The 12,698-nt window shown below is 50.7% G+C and overlaps 3 non-coding genes across 3 annotated transcripts; all 3 read right to left on the reverse strand.

The window, feature by feature from the left end:
- Positions 1-2,431: 2,431 nt before the first annotated feature.
- LOC138496316 (U4 spliceosomal RNA) lies at positions 2,432-2,572 on the reverse strand. Its single transcript, XR_011277839.1, has one exon. It is a non-coding gene; the product is annotated as a U4 spliceosomal RNA (small nuclear RNA).
- A 3,505-nt stretch (positions 2,573-6,077) lies between these two features.
- LOC138496645 (U4 spliceosomal RNA) lies at positions 6,078-6,218 on the reverse strand. Its single transcript, XR_011278138.1, has one exon. It is a non-coding gene; the product is annotated as a U4 spliceosomal RNA (small nuclear RNA).
- Positions 6,219-9,726: 3,508 nt separating this feature from the next.
- On the reverse strand, positions 9,727-9,867 carry LOC138496318 (U4 spliceosomal RNA). The gene has a single exon (XR_011277840.1). It is a non-coding gene; the product is annotated as a U4 spliceosomal RNA (small nuclear RNA).
- Between the last annotated feature and the right edge of the window lie 2,831 nt (positions 9,868-12,698).

Here is a 12,698-nt window from a genome sequence, read left to right on the forward strand (position 1 = left end):
CTATTCCGCACACATTTCCCAATGGACACTGCACAACAAACACATAGTCAAGTGCACTCTGGGGGACACAGTCTACCGGTGCGGTCCTCCTGTCACATTTAGCTGCAATGTGACAGCCATGGGTACATCAAAGCATCTCTGAAGGGGGAAGGCAACGCCTTCCTCCGGCCCTGGTCAGCCTACTTAAAATAGCAAAGGCTCCATCGATATGCCCTGCCTATTGTTAGGTTCTCTCTGATGGCAGCGCATACTGGTGAGAGTTAAGTGAAGCAGGCCTGCCAAGAGGCCTGTTCACAGAACTAACACAGGGCAGGAAACCCCAACACCTTTTTCATATGCAATGTGTCAGCTTGAAGCTAGCTCCCACCCCTCTGTATGAAGGCCATTGAATGTCATGTGTGGAACAACTGTTTACAGTAGGCAACCGCTGCAGGGCCACCCCCTTTCAGAGGGAAGATATATGTGATTTGATGCAGACAGTCTGTTCTCGAGCTCAATTAACCAGAGAGCCACTTTGATCCACAGGAGACAGGAAGATGGGTGCGGCTTAGTAGTACATGTTGTCACCCCTTACCTTTCCTGTTGCAAAGCACTCTGGTCATGACCTTACGCATGACAGAAGATTGGTGGTGGGGACCCAGGATTGGGTCTTTAAGGTAGGCTTAGCATGCTCCAATCACTGGGGCCCATTTGGCTTTAAAAGAGGGCTGAGCCCCTCACTAAGCAGATCATCCGACGACTTCAAAAGGAGTACGAAGAAGGACTCATTCGGACCCTCGGTGATGGTACAGTCTGCCTCACGGCTTCCGCCAGTGAAGGAAGTCCAGGATTTCCAAGAGGGAAGCAAAATACCTCCCAAAACATCTCCCAGGGAACAGAGGGAGATACCCGACTCAGAGGATCCATCAAGCAGCACCAGAACCGGTACCCAGCCAGCACACAGCGTGCCCTGCTAGGTTAAGCCAGCAAGCTTCCTAGGTGGGAAGTGCCAGAGAGTCTCTGAACAAAGGACAAGGCCGTTGCCGGCAAACACTCTTCTCAGCTTTGGGTCGGCCGCCTTAAACGTCGACCCAAGCATTGAGAAGAAGCTCGGAGGAGTGCCACAACAAGCATCAACCAGCGTCCATCTTTTAAGGACTTTTTCGAAGCAGTCGCGCTCTCAAACTGCGACCGGCTGCACCACTGTGGCTGTTCTCACGCTGCAGTCACTAAAGCCGTCTGAGAACCCTCGACCAGCGTTCCAGATCCACCACCAGCACACAGACAACGATTCTTCACCCCGAGCCGCCGGGTAGGGCAGCCTGCAGCCGTCCGCCCAGCCTCGCTTACCAAACTGCCTGCCAACTGATATCCGCATCTGTCGTCCCTCTTGAACTCTGTCGCCGGAGCTACAAAGCATGCTGGAAGCCACTCGATGCTGTCGAGTACCAAGATCATCTCAAACACCAGTTACATTGTGGTTCTGTCCCCCTGGTCCTTCTCCGAAGGCCCTTAGTGACATTTACGACCTCTTGCTCCCTTGCTGCTGCAACCAAATAACCTTGAACAGTTCAGACTGATTGCTTTACCGACTGCACTCCTGTCAGTATCCAGAGTGCATCCCTCTCCTTTGTGAAACTGTCTGTCCCCTGTTTTCCTTTATAGGGTGGGTTGTATTTTGTAGTGTGTTAGAACTGTCTGTTGTATTAATACTAAAGTAGATATTTGTATACAACCTTGACTGGACAGTCCCTTTTATCAGTGGGTCACAATTGTTTTTTCGCTCTGTTGCAACTAACCAGCCTGACGTTCCGTCCACTGTTCGGACCCCTTCCGGTGTACTAGAGGTGTGGGACTGATTGATGGTCTAGAAAGCGATATTCCTCCCTGGACCACTAGTGCCCCGGAAGTTGATTCGTCACACCAAGAGAGGTCGGGTTGTTGACTCCACGTGAATATGTGTCTATAGAATGCATGGGGACAGAAATGCCCTTTTGCCTCTCTTGGGAAGACTGAGATGGTGAGCGAAGGCCAAAGGTAAAGCGACCCCTCTGCTGCGGTTGGCTTCAGTGGCAGCCAGACCTCCCTGAGTAACCATCCAACAATCTGATGACTTTCGCAAGAGCAGATGTGGCAAAGAGGATCGAAGGCAGACAGGTCACTGTCTGCTAGGTTCTGAAAGCTCATGGTTTTCATGTCGTGAGATCAGGAAGGCAGCGAGACAACTGAGGCGCTTAATGCACCTGCTGCATGGTCACGGTTCCATAGACTTCGCTGCGCCGCTTGGAGTTTACGAATGCGCTAGCTTCTGGAAGTAAACCCCTTTGTTGAGGGTAGGCCACGAGAGAACAAAGAATAGAAGGGATGGGTTCCGAAAAACACACCCCTCTTGCTAGGTCTTCTCCAGTGGAGTAAAAGCGTCATTGTCTCCTTTTCAAACAAATCGGTTCAGCCTCCGTAGAGACTGTCAAAAATTACCAATTCCAGCTATATTTCAAGCTGTCATGGCGGGGTATTGGGTAAAGTTTTCAATAAGCAATAATCGCGCCTCGGTTAAACCTCATGAGCTACGATACTGCCACTGCGCAAAGCTAAAGCACCTGACCCAGAGGCCCGTGCGCCCCGGGAATGGATTCCCATTTAACTTGCACTGATCCCAGCAAGCTCCATCCTGAGCATCCTTTGTCAAACTCATAAAACCGCCTGGATTCCAGTGCCGAGATTTGTTGAGGTGAACACCTGTATCATCTTGCGCTCACCAAACTGACAGCAAATATAGTAGCAAGGTATGCATAGGATTCTGGGAGTAAACATGCAAATGAGCAGGCTGCTACCTGTGCGCTCTTTCCCTTAGCATGATCGGTGGCCTGTTGGCAAGTGACCCCGCCCTCCTGAGAGATTATTGGGCAGGCCGCTGCCAAGGCAACATGGGAGAGGCTTGAGAATGCAAAGAGCCATTGGAGGATTGCACAGGAGCGAGGACAGCATCGAGAAATGGGCTCCTTTGGGGACAGGTGAAGTGATGCTCCACCAGGACGACCAGCTGTTTCTGCAGTGCAGCCAGGACATTGACAAGAAGTGAATCAATTTGTCTCTGAGCGTTCCAACTGTTGACCAAACCATTACAATTTCGATACATTTCCATGCCATCACATACCTACCTGTTTGTGATAATTGCACTTGTCCTTGAAAATAGACCCGATTTTGCAGGGGACTCTGGGAAAAGTGAAAAGGTCCTATGTAATTCACGTCTTGTACCCTGTCTCATAGGGCGGACCCTGCAATTCTACTTCCACTCCACTGCCAAAAATGAAGCGGCCTTGCCCTGTTCAGGCTTTTTGCTGTAGCCCCTGGGCCTTTGCAGAGCCATCTGCTTAGTGTGGCTCTGCCACTGAGGTCAGAAGAGAACATTTAGCCTGAGAAACGGCTGTCTGTGTGTGCAGCTTGGAGAAGACACTGTTGCCATGGGAAAGACATGCCTGTTTGCTGTGCAAATGAAGTGCAGACACAGACAGAAGAGACCACTTGACTGGTAGGAATTGAAGAACCTGACCAAGAGTGAGGAATTAGACCATCCGCACGGGGAGTGTGCGCTCCGCCTGGGCTGGTTTGATACTTTTAAAAAAGAAATGGAATGTTGGTAGGTAAACCTCCTGGAAATGTGTGGGGCTATTCCGCACACATTTCCCAATGGACACTGCACAACAAACACATAGTCAAGTGCACTCTGGGGGACACAGTCTACCGGTGCGGTCCTCCTGTCACATTTAGCTGCAATGTGACAGCCATGGGTACATCAAAGCATCTCTGAAGGGGGAAGGCAACGTCTTCCTCCGGCCCTGGTCAGCCTACTTAAAATAGCAAAGGCTCCATCGATATGCCCTGCCTATTGTTAGGTTCTCTCTGATGGCAGCGCATACTGATGAGAGTTAAGTGAAGCAGGCCTGCCAAGAGGCCTGTTCACAGAACTAACACAGGGCAGGAAACCCCAACACCTTTTTCATATGCAATGTGTCAGCTTGAAGCTAGCTCCCACCCCTCTGTATGAAGGCCATTGAATGTCATGTGTGGAACAACTGTTTACAGTAGGCAACCGCTGCAGGGCCACCCCCTTTCAGAGGGAAGATATATGTGATTTGATGCAGACAGTCTGTTCTCGAGCTCAATTAACCAGAGAGCCACTTTGATCCACAGGAGACAGGAAGATGGGTGCGGCTTAGTAGTACATGTTGTCACCCCTTACCTTTCCTGTTGCAAAGCACTCTGGTCATGACCTTACGCATGACAGAAGATTGGTGGTGGGGACCCAGGATTGGGTCTTTAAGGTAGGCTTAGCATGCTCCAATCACTGGGGCCCATTTGGCTTTAAAAGAGGGCTGAGCCCCTCACTAAGCAGATCATCCGACGACTTCAAAAGGAGTACGAAGAAGGACTCATTCGGACCCTCGGTGATGGTACAGTCTGCCTCACGGCTTCCGCCAGTGAAGGAAGTCCAGGATTTCCAAGAGGGAAGCAAAATACCTCCCAAAACATCTCCCAGGGAACAGAGGGAGATACCCGACTCAGAGGATCCATCAAGCAGCACCAGAACCGGTACCCAGCCAGCACACAGCGTGCCCTGCTAGGTTAAGCCAGCAAGCTTCCTAGGTGGGAAGTGCCAGAGAGTCTCTGAACAAAGGACAAGGCCTTTGCCGGCAAACACTCTTCTCAGCTTTGGGTCAGCCGCCTTAAACGTCGACCCAAGCATTGAGAAGAAGCTCGGAGGAGTGCCACAACAAGCATCAACCAGCGTCCATCTTTTAAGGACTTTTTCGAAGCAGTCGAGCTCTCAAACTGCGACCGGCTGCACCACTGTGGCTGTTCTCACGCTGCAGTCACTAAAGCCGTCTGAGAACCCTCGACCAGCGTTCCAGATCCACCAACCAGCACACAGACGATTCTTCACCCCGAGCCGCCGGGTAGGGCAGCCTGCAGCCGTCCGCCCAGCCTCGCTTACCAAACTGCCTGCCAACTGATATCCGCATCTGTCGTCCCTCTTGAACTCTGTCGCCGGAGCTACAAAGCATGCTGGAAGCCACTCGATGCTGTCGAGTACCAAGATCATCTCAAACACCAGTTACATTGTGGTTCTGTCCCCCTGGTCCTTCTCCGAAGGCCCTTAGTGACATTTACGACCTCTTGCTCCCTTGCTGCTGCAACCAAATAACCTTGAACAGTTCAGACTGATTGCTTTACCGACTGCACTCCTGTCAGTATCCAGAGTGCATCCCTCTCCTTTGTGAAACTGTCTGTCCCCTGTTTTCCTTTATAGGGTGGGTTGTATTTTGTAGTGTGTTAGAACTGTCTGTTGTATTAATACTAAAGTAGATATTTGTATACAACCTTGACTGGACAGTCCCTTTTATCAGTGGGTCACAATTGTTTTTTCGCTCTGTTGCAACTAACCAGCCTGACGTTCCGTCCACTGTTCGGACCCCTTCCGGTGTACTAGAGGTGTGGGACTGATTGATGGTCTAGAAAGCGATATTCCTCCCTGGACCACTAGTGCCCCGGAAGTTGATTCGTCACACCAAGAGAGGTCGGGTTGTTGACTCCACGTGAATATGTGTCTATAGAATGCATGGGGACAGAAATGCCCTTTTGCCTCTCTTGGGAAGACTGAGATGGTGAGCGAAGGCCAAAGGTAAAGCGACCCCTCTGCTGCGGTTGGCTTCAGTGGCAGCCAGACCTCCCTGAGTAACCATCCAACAATCTGATGACTTTCGCAAGAGCAGATGTGGCAAAGAGGATCGAAGGCAGACAGGTCACTGTCTGCTAGGTTCTGAAAGCTCATGGTTTTCATGTCGTGAGATCAGGAAGGCAGCGAGACAACTGAGGCGCTTAATGCACCTGCTGCATGGTCACGGTTCCATAGACTTCGCTGCGCCGCTTGGAGTTTACGAATGCGCTAGCTTCTGGAAGTAAACCCCTTTGTTGAGGGTAGGCCACGAGAGAACAAAGAATAGAAGGGATGGGTTCCGAAAAACACACCCCTCTTGATAGGTCTTCTCCAGTGGAGTAAAAGCGTCATTGTCTCCTTTTCAAACAAAACGGTTCAGCCTCCGTAGAGACTGTCAAAAATTACCAATTCCAGCTATATTTCAAGCTGTCATGACGGGGTATTGGGTAAAGTTTTCAATAAGCAATAATCGCGCCTCGGTTAAACCTCATGAGCTACGATACTGCCACTGCGCAAAGCTAAAGCACCTGACCCAGAGGCCCGTGCGCCCCGGGAATGGATTCCCATTTAACTTGCACTGATCCCAGCAAGCTCCATCCTGAGCATCCTTTGTCAAACTCATAAAACCGCCTGGATTCCAGTGCCGAGATTTGTTGAGGTGAACACCTGTATCATCTTGCGCTCACCAAACTGACAGCAAATATAGTAGCAAGGTATGCATAGGATTCTGGGAGTAAACATGCAAATGAGCAGGCTGCTACCTGTGCGCTCTTTCCCTTAGCATGATCGGTGGCCTGTTGGCAAGTGACCCCGCCCTCCTGAGAGATTATTGGGCAGGCCGCTGCCAAGGCAACATGGGAGAGGCTTGAGAATGCAAAGAGCCATTGGAGGATTGCACAGGAGCGAGGACAGCATCGAGAAATGGGCTCCTTTGGGGACAGGTGAAGTGATGCTCCACCAGGACGACCAGCTGTTTCTGCAGTGCAGCCAGGACATTGACAAGAAGTGAATCAATTTGTCTCTGAGCGGTCCAACTGTTGACCAAACCATTACAATTTCGATACATTTCCATGCCATCACATACCTACCTGTTTGTGATAATTGCACTTGTCCTTGAAAATAGACCCGATTTTGCAGGGGACTCTGGGAAAAGTGAAAAGGTCCTATGTAATTCACGTCTTGTACCCTGTCTCATAGGGCGGACCCTGCAATTCTACTTCCACTCCACTGCCAAAAATGAAGCGGCCTTGCCCTGTTCAGGCTTTTTGCTGTAGCCCCTGGGCCTTTGCAGAGCCATCTGCTTAGTGTGGCTCTGCCACTGAGGTCAGAAGAGAACATTTAGCCTGAGAAACGGCTGTCTGTGTGTGCAGCTTGGAGAAGACACTGTTGCCATGGGAAAGACATGCCTGTTTGCTGTGCAAATGAAGTGCAGACACAGACAGAAGAGACCACTTGACTGGTAGGAATTGAAGAACCTGACCAAGAGTGAGGAATTAGACCATCCGCACGGGGAGTGTGCGCTCCGCCTGGGCTGGTTTGATACTTTTAAAAAAGAAATGGAATGTTGGTAGGTAAACCTCCTGGAAATGTGTGGGGCTATTCCGCACACATTTCCCAATGGACACTGCACAACAAACACATAGTCAAGTGCACTCTGGGGGACACAGTCTACCGGTGCGGTCCTCCTGTCACATTTAGCTGCAATGTGACAGCCATGGGTACATCAAAGCATCTCTGAAGGGGGAAGGCAACGCCTTCCTCCGGCCCTGGTCAGCCTACTTAAAATAGCAAAGGCTCCATCGATATGCCCTGCCTATTGTTAGGTTCTCTCTGATGGCAGCGCATACTGATGAGAGTTAAGTGAAGCAGGCCTGCCAAGAGGCCTGTTCACAGAACTAACACAGGGCAGGAAACCCCAACACCTTTTTCATATGCAATGTGTCAGCTTGAAGCTAGCTCCCACCCCTCTGTATGAAGGCCATTGAATGTCATGTGTGGAACAACTGTTTACAGTAGGCAACCGCTGCAGGGCCACCCCCTTTCAGAGGGAAGATATATGTGATTTGATGCAGACAGTCTGTTCTCGAGCTCAATTAACCAGAGAGCCACTTTGATCCACAGGAGACAGGAAGATGGGTGCGGCTTAGTAGTACATGTTGTCACCCCTTACCTTTCCTGTTGCAAAGCACTCTGGTCATGACCTTACGCATGACAGAAGATTGGTGGTGGGGACCCAGGATTGGGTCTTTAAGGTAGGCTTAGCATGCTCCAATCACTGGGGCCCATTTGGCTTTAAAAGAGGGCTGAGCCCCTCACTAAGCAGATCATCCGACGACTTCAAAAGGAGTACGAAGAAGGACTCATTCGGACCCTCGGTGATGGTACAGTCTGCCTCACGGCTTCCGCCAGTGAAGGAAGTCCAGGATTTCCAAGAGGGAAGCAAAATACCTCCCAAAACATCTCCCAGGGAACAGAGGGAGATACCCGACTCAGAGGATCCATCAAGCAGCACCAGAACCGGTACCCAGCCAGCACACAGTGTGCCCTGCTAGGTTAAGCCAGCAAGCTTCCTAGGTGGGAAGTGCCAGAGAGTCTCTGAACAAAGGACAAGGCCGTTGCCGGCAAACACTCTTCTCAGCTTTGGGTCGGCCGCCTTAAACGTCGACCCAAGCATTGAGAAGAAGCTCGGAGGAGTGCCACAACAAGCATCAACCAGCGTCCATCTTTTAAGGACTTTTTCGAAGCAGTCGAGCTCTCAAACTGCGACCGGCTGCACCACTGTGGCTGTTCTCACGCTGCAGTCACTAAAGCCGTCTGAGAACCCTCGACCAGCGTTCCAGATCCACCAACCAGCACACAGACAACGATTCTTCACCCCGAGCCGCCGGGTAGGGCAGCCTGCAGCCGTCCGCCCAGCCTCGCTTACCAAACTGCCTGCCAACTGATATCCGCATCTGTCGTCCCTCTTGAACTCTGTCGCCGGAGCTACAAAGCATGCTGGAAGCCACTCGATGCTGTCGAGTACCAAGATCATCTCAAACACCAGTTACATTGTGGTTCTGTCCCCCTGGTCCTTCTCCGAAGGCCCTTAGTGACATTTACGACCTCTTGCTCCCTTGCTGCTGCAACCAAATAACCTTGAACAGTTCAGACTGATTGCTTTACCGACTGCACTCCTGTCAGTATCCAGAGTGCATCCCTCTCCTTTGTGAAACTGTCTGTCCCCTGTTTTCCTTTATAGGGTGGGTTGTATTTTGTAGTGTGTTAGAACTGTCTGTTGTATTAATACTAAAGTAGATATTTGTATACAACCTTGACTGGACAGTCCCTTTTATCAGTGGGTCACAATTGTTTTTTCGCTCTGTTGCAACTAACCAGCCTGACGTTCCGTCCACTGTTCGGACCCCTTCCGGTGTACTAGAGGTGTGGGACTGATTGATGGTCTAGAAAGCGATATTCCTCCCTGGACCACTAGTGCCCCGGAAGTTGATTCGTCACACCAAGAGAGGTCGGGTTGTTGACTCCACGTGAATATGTGTCTATAGAATGCATGGGGACAGAAATGCCCTTTTGCCTCTCTTGGGAAGACTGAGATGGTGAGCGAAGGCCAAAGGTAAAGCGACCCCTCTGCTGCGGTTGGCTTCAGTGGCAGCCAGACCTCCCTGAGTAACCATCCAACAATCTGATGACTTTCGCAAGAGCAGATGTGGCAAAGAGGATCGAAGGCAGACAGGTCACTGTCTGCTAGGTTCTGAAAGCTCATGGTTTTCATGTCGTGAGATCAGGAAGGCAGCGAGACAACTGAGGCGCTTAATGCACCTGCTGCATGGTCACGGTTCCATAGACTTCGCTGCGCCGCTTGGAGTTTACGAATGCGCTAGCTTCTGGAAGTAAACCCCTTTGTTGAGGGTAGGCCACGAGAGAACAAAGAATAGAAGGGATGGGTTCCGAAAAACACACCCCTCTTGCTAGGTCTTCTCCAGTGGAGTAAAAGCGTCATTGTCTCCTTTTCAAACAAATCGGTTCAGCCTCCGTAGAGACTGTCAAAAATTACCAATTCCAGCTATATTTCAAGCTGTCATGGCGGGGTATTGGGTAAAGTTTTCAATAAGCAATAATCGCGCCTCGGTTAAACCTCATGAGCTACGATACTGCCACTGCGCAAAGCTAAAGCACCTGACCCAGAGGCCCGTGCGCCCCGGGAATGGATTCCCATTTAACTTGCACTGATCCCAGCAAGCTCCATCCTGAGCATCCTTTGTCAAACTCATAAAACCGCCTGGATTCCAGTGCCGAGATTTGTTGAGGTGAACACCTGTATCATCTTGCGCTCACCAAACTGACAGCAAATATAGTAGCAAGGTATGCATAGGATTCTGGGAGTAAACATGCAAATGAGCAGGCTGCTACCTGTGCGCTCTTTCCCTTAGCATGATCGGTGGCCTGTTGGCAAGTGACCCCGCCCTCCTGAGAGATTATTGGGCAGGCCGCTGCCAAGGCAACATGGGAGAGGCTTGAGAATGCAAAGAGCCATTGGAGGATTGCACAGGAGCGAGGACAGCATCGAGAAATGGGCTCCTTTGGGGACAGGTGAAGTGATGCTCCACCAGGACGACCAGCTGTTTCTGCAGTGCAGCCAGGACATTGACAAGAAGTGAATCAATTTGTCTCTGAGCGTTCCAACTGTTGACCAAACCATTACAATTTCGATACATTTCCATGCCATCACATACCTACCTGTTTGTGATAATTGCACTTGTCCTTGAAAATAGACCCGATTTTGCAGGGGACTCTGGGAAAAGTGAAAAGGTCCTATGTAATTCACGTCTTGTACCCTGTCTCATAGGGCGGACCCTGCAATTCTACTTCCACTCCACTGCCAAAAATGAAGCGGCCTTGCCCTGTTCAGGCTTTTTGCTGTAGCCCCTGGGCCTTTGCAGAGCCATCTGCTTAGTGTGGCTCTGCCACTGAGGTCAGAAGAGAACATTTAGCCTGAGAAACGGCTGTCTGTGTGTGCAGCTTGGAGAAGACACTGTTGCCATGGGAAAGACATGCCTGTTTGCTGTGCAAATGAAGTGCAGACACAGACAGAAGAGACCACTTGACTGGTAGGAATTGAAGAACCTGACCAAGAGTGAGGAATTAGACCATCCGCACGGGGAGTGTGCGCTCCGCCTGGGCTGGTTTGATACTTTTAAAAAAGAAATGGAATGTTGGTAGGTAAACCTCCTGGAAATGTGTGGGGCTATTCCGCACACATTTCCCAATGGACACTGCACAACAAACACATAGTCAAGTGCACTCTGGGGGACACAGTCTACCGGTGCGGTCCTCCTGTCACATTTAGCTGCAATGTGACAGCCATGGGTACATCAAAGCATCTCTGAAGGGGGAAGGCAACGTCTTCCTCCGGCCCTGGTCAGCCTACTTAAAATAGCAAAGGCTCCATCGATATGCCCTGCCTATTGTTAGGTTCTCTCTGATGGCAGCGCATACTGATGAGAGTTAAGTGAAGCAGGCCTGCCAAGAGGCCTGTTCACAGAACTAACACAGGGCAGGAAACCCCAACACCTTTTTCATATGCAATGTGTCAGCTTGAAGCTAGCTCCCACCCCTCTGTATGAAGGCCATTGAATGTCATGTGTGGAACAACTGTTTACAGTAGGCAACCGCTGCAGGGCCACCCCCTTTCAGAGGGAAGATATATGTGATTTGATGCAGACAGTCTGTTCTCGAGCTCAATTAACCAGAGAGCCACTTTGATCCACAGGAGACAGGAAGATGGGTGCGGCTTAGTAGTACATGTTGTCACCCCTTACCTTTCCTGTTGCAAAGCACTCTGGTCATGACCTTACGCATGACAGAAGATTGGTGGTGGGGACCCAGGATTGGGTCTTTAAGGTAGGCTTAGCATGCTCCAATCACTGGGGCCCATTTGGCTTTAAAAGAGGGCTGAGCCCCTCACTAAGCAGATCATCCGACGACTTCAAAAGGAGTACGAAGAAGGACTCATTCGGACCCTCGGTGATGGTACAGTCTGCCTCACGGCTTCCGCCAGTGAAGGAAGTCCAGGATTTCCAAGAGGGAAGCAAAATACCTCCCAAAACATCTCCCAGGGAACAGAGGGAGATACCCGACTCAGAGGATCCATCAAGCAGCACCAGAACCGGTACCCAGCCAGCACACAGCGTGCCCTGCTAGGTTAAGCCAGCAAGCTTCCTAGGTGGGAAGTGCCAGAGAGTCTCTGAACAAAGGACAAGGCCTTTGCCGGCAAACACTCTTCTCAGCTTTGGGTCAGCCGCCTTAAACGTCGACCCAAGCATTGAGAAGAAGCTCGGAGGAGTGCCACAACAAGCATCAACCAGCGTCCATCTTTTAAGGACTTTTTCGAAGCAGTCGAGCTCTCAAACTGCGACCGGCTGCACCACTGTGGCTGTTCTCACGCTGCAGTCACTAAAGCCGTCTGAGAACCCTCGACCAGCGTTCCAGATCCACCAACCAGCACACAGACGATTCTTCACCCCGAGCCGCCGGGTAGGGCAGCCTGCAGCCGTCCGCCCAGCCTCGCTTACCAAACTGCCTGCCAACTGATATCCGCATCTGTCGTCCCTCTTGAACTCTGTCGCCGGAGCTACAAAGCATGCTGGAAGCCACTCGATGCTGTCGAGTACCAAGATCATCTCAAACACCAGTTACATTGTGGTTCTGTCCCCCTGGTCCTTCTCCGAAGGCCCTTAGTGACATTTACGACCTCTTGCTCCCTTGCTGCTGCAACCAAATAACCTTGAACAGTTCAGACTGATTGCTTTACCGACTGCACTCCTGTCAGTATCCAGAGTGCATCCCTCTCCTTTGTGAAACTGTCTGTCCCCTGTTTTCCTTTATAGGGTGGGTTGTATTTTGTAGTGTGTTAGAACTGTCTGTTGTATTAATACTAAAGTAGATATTTGTATACAACCTTGACTGGACAGTCCCTTTTATCAGTGGGTCACAATTGTTT

The sequence above is a fragment of the Ambystoma mexicanum genome, chromosome 10, assembly GCF_040938575.1.
Source record: "Ambystoma mexicanum isolate Mex_15411 chromosome 10, UKY_AmexF1_1, whole genome shotgun sequence".
Classification (NCBI taxonomy): Eukaryota; Metazoa; Chordata; class Amphibia; order Caudata; family Ambystomatidae; genus Ambystoma; species Ambystoma mexicanum.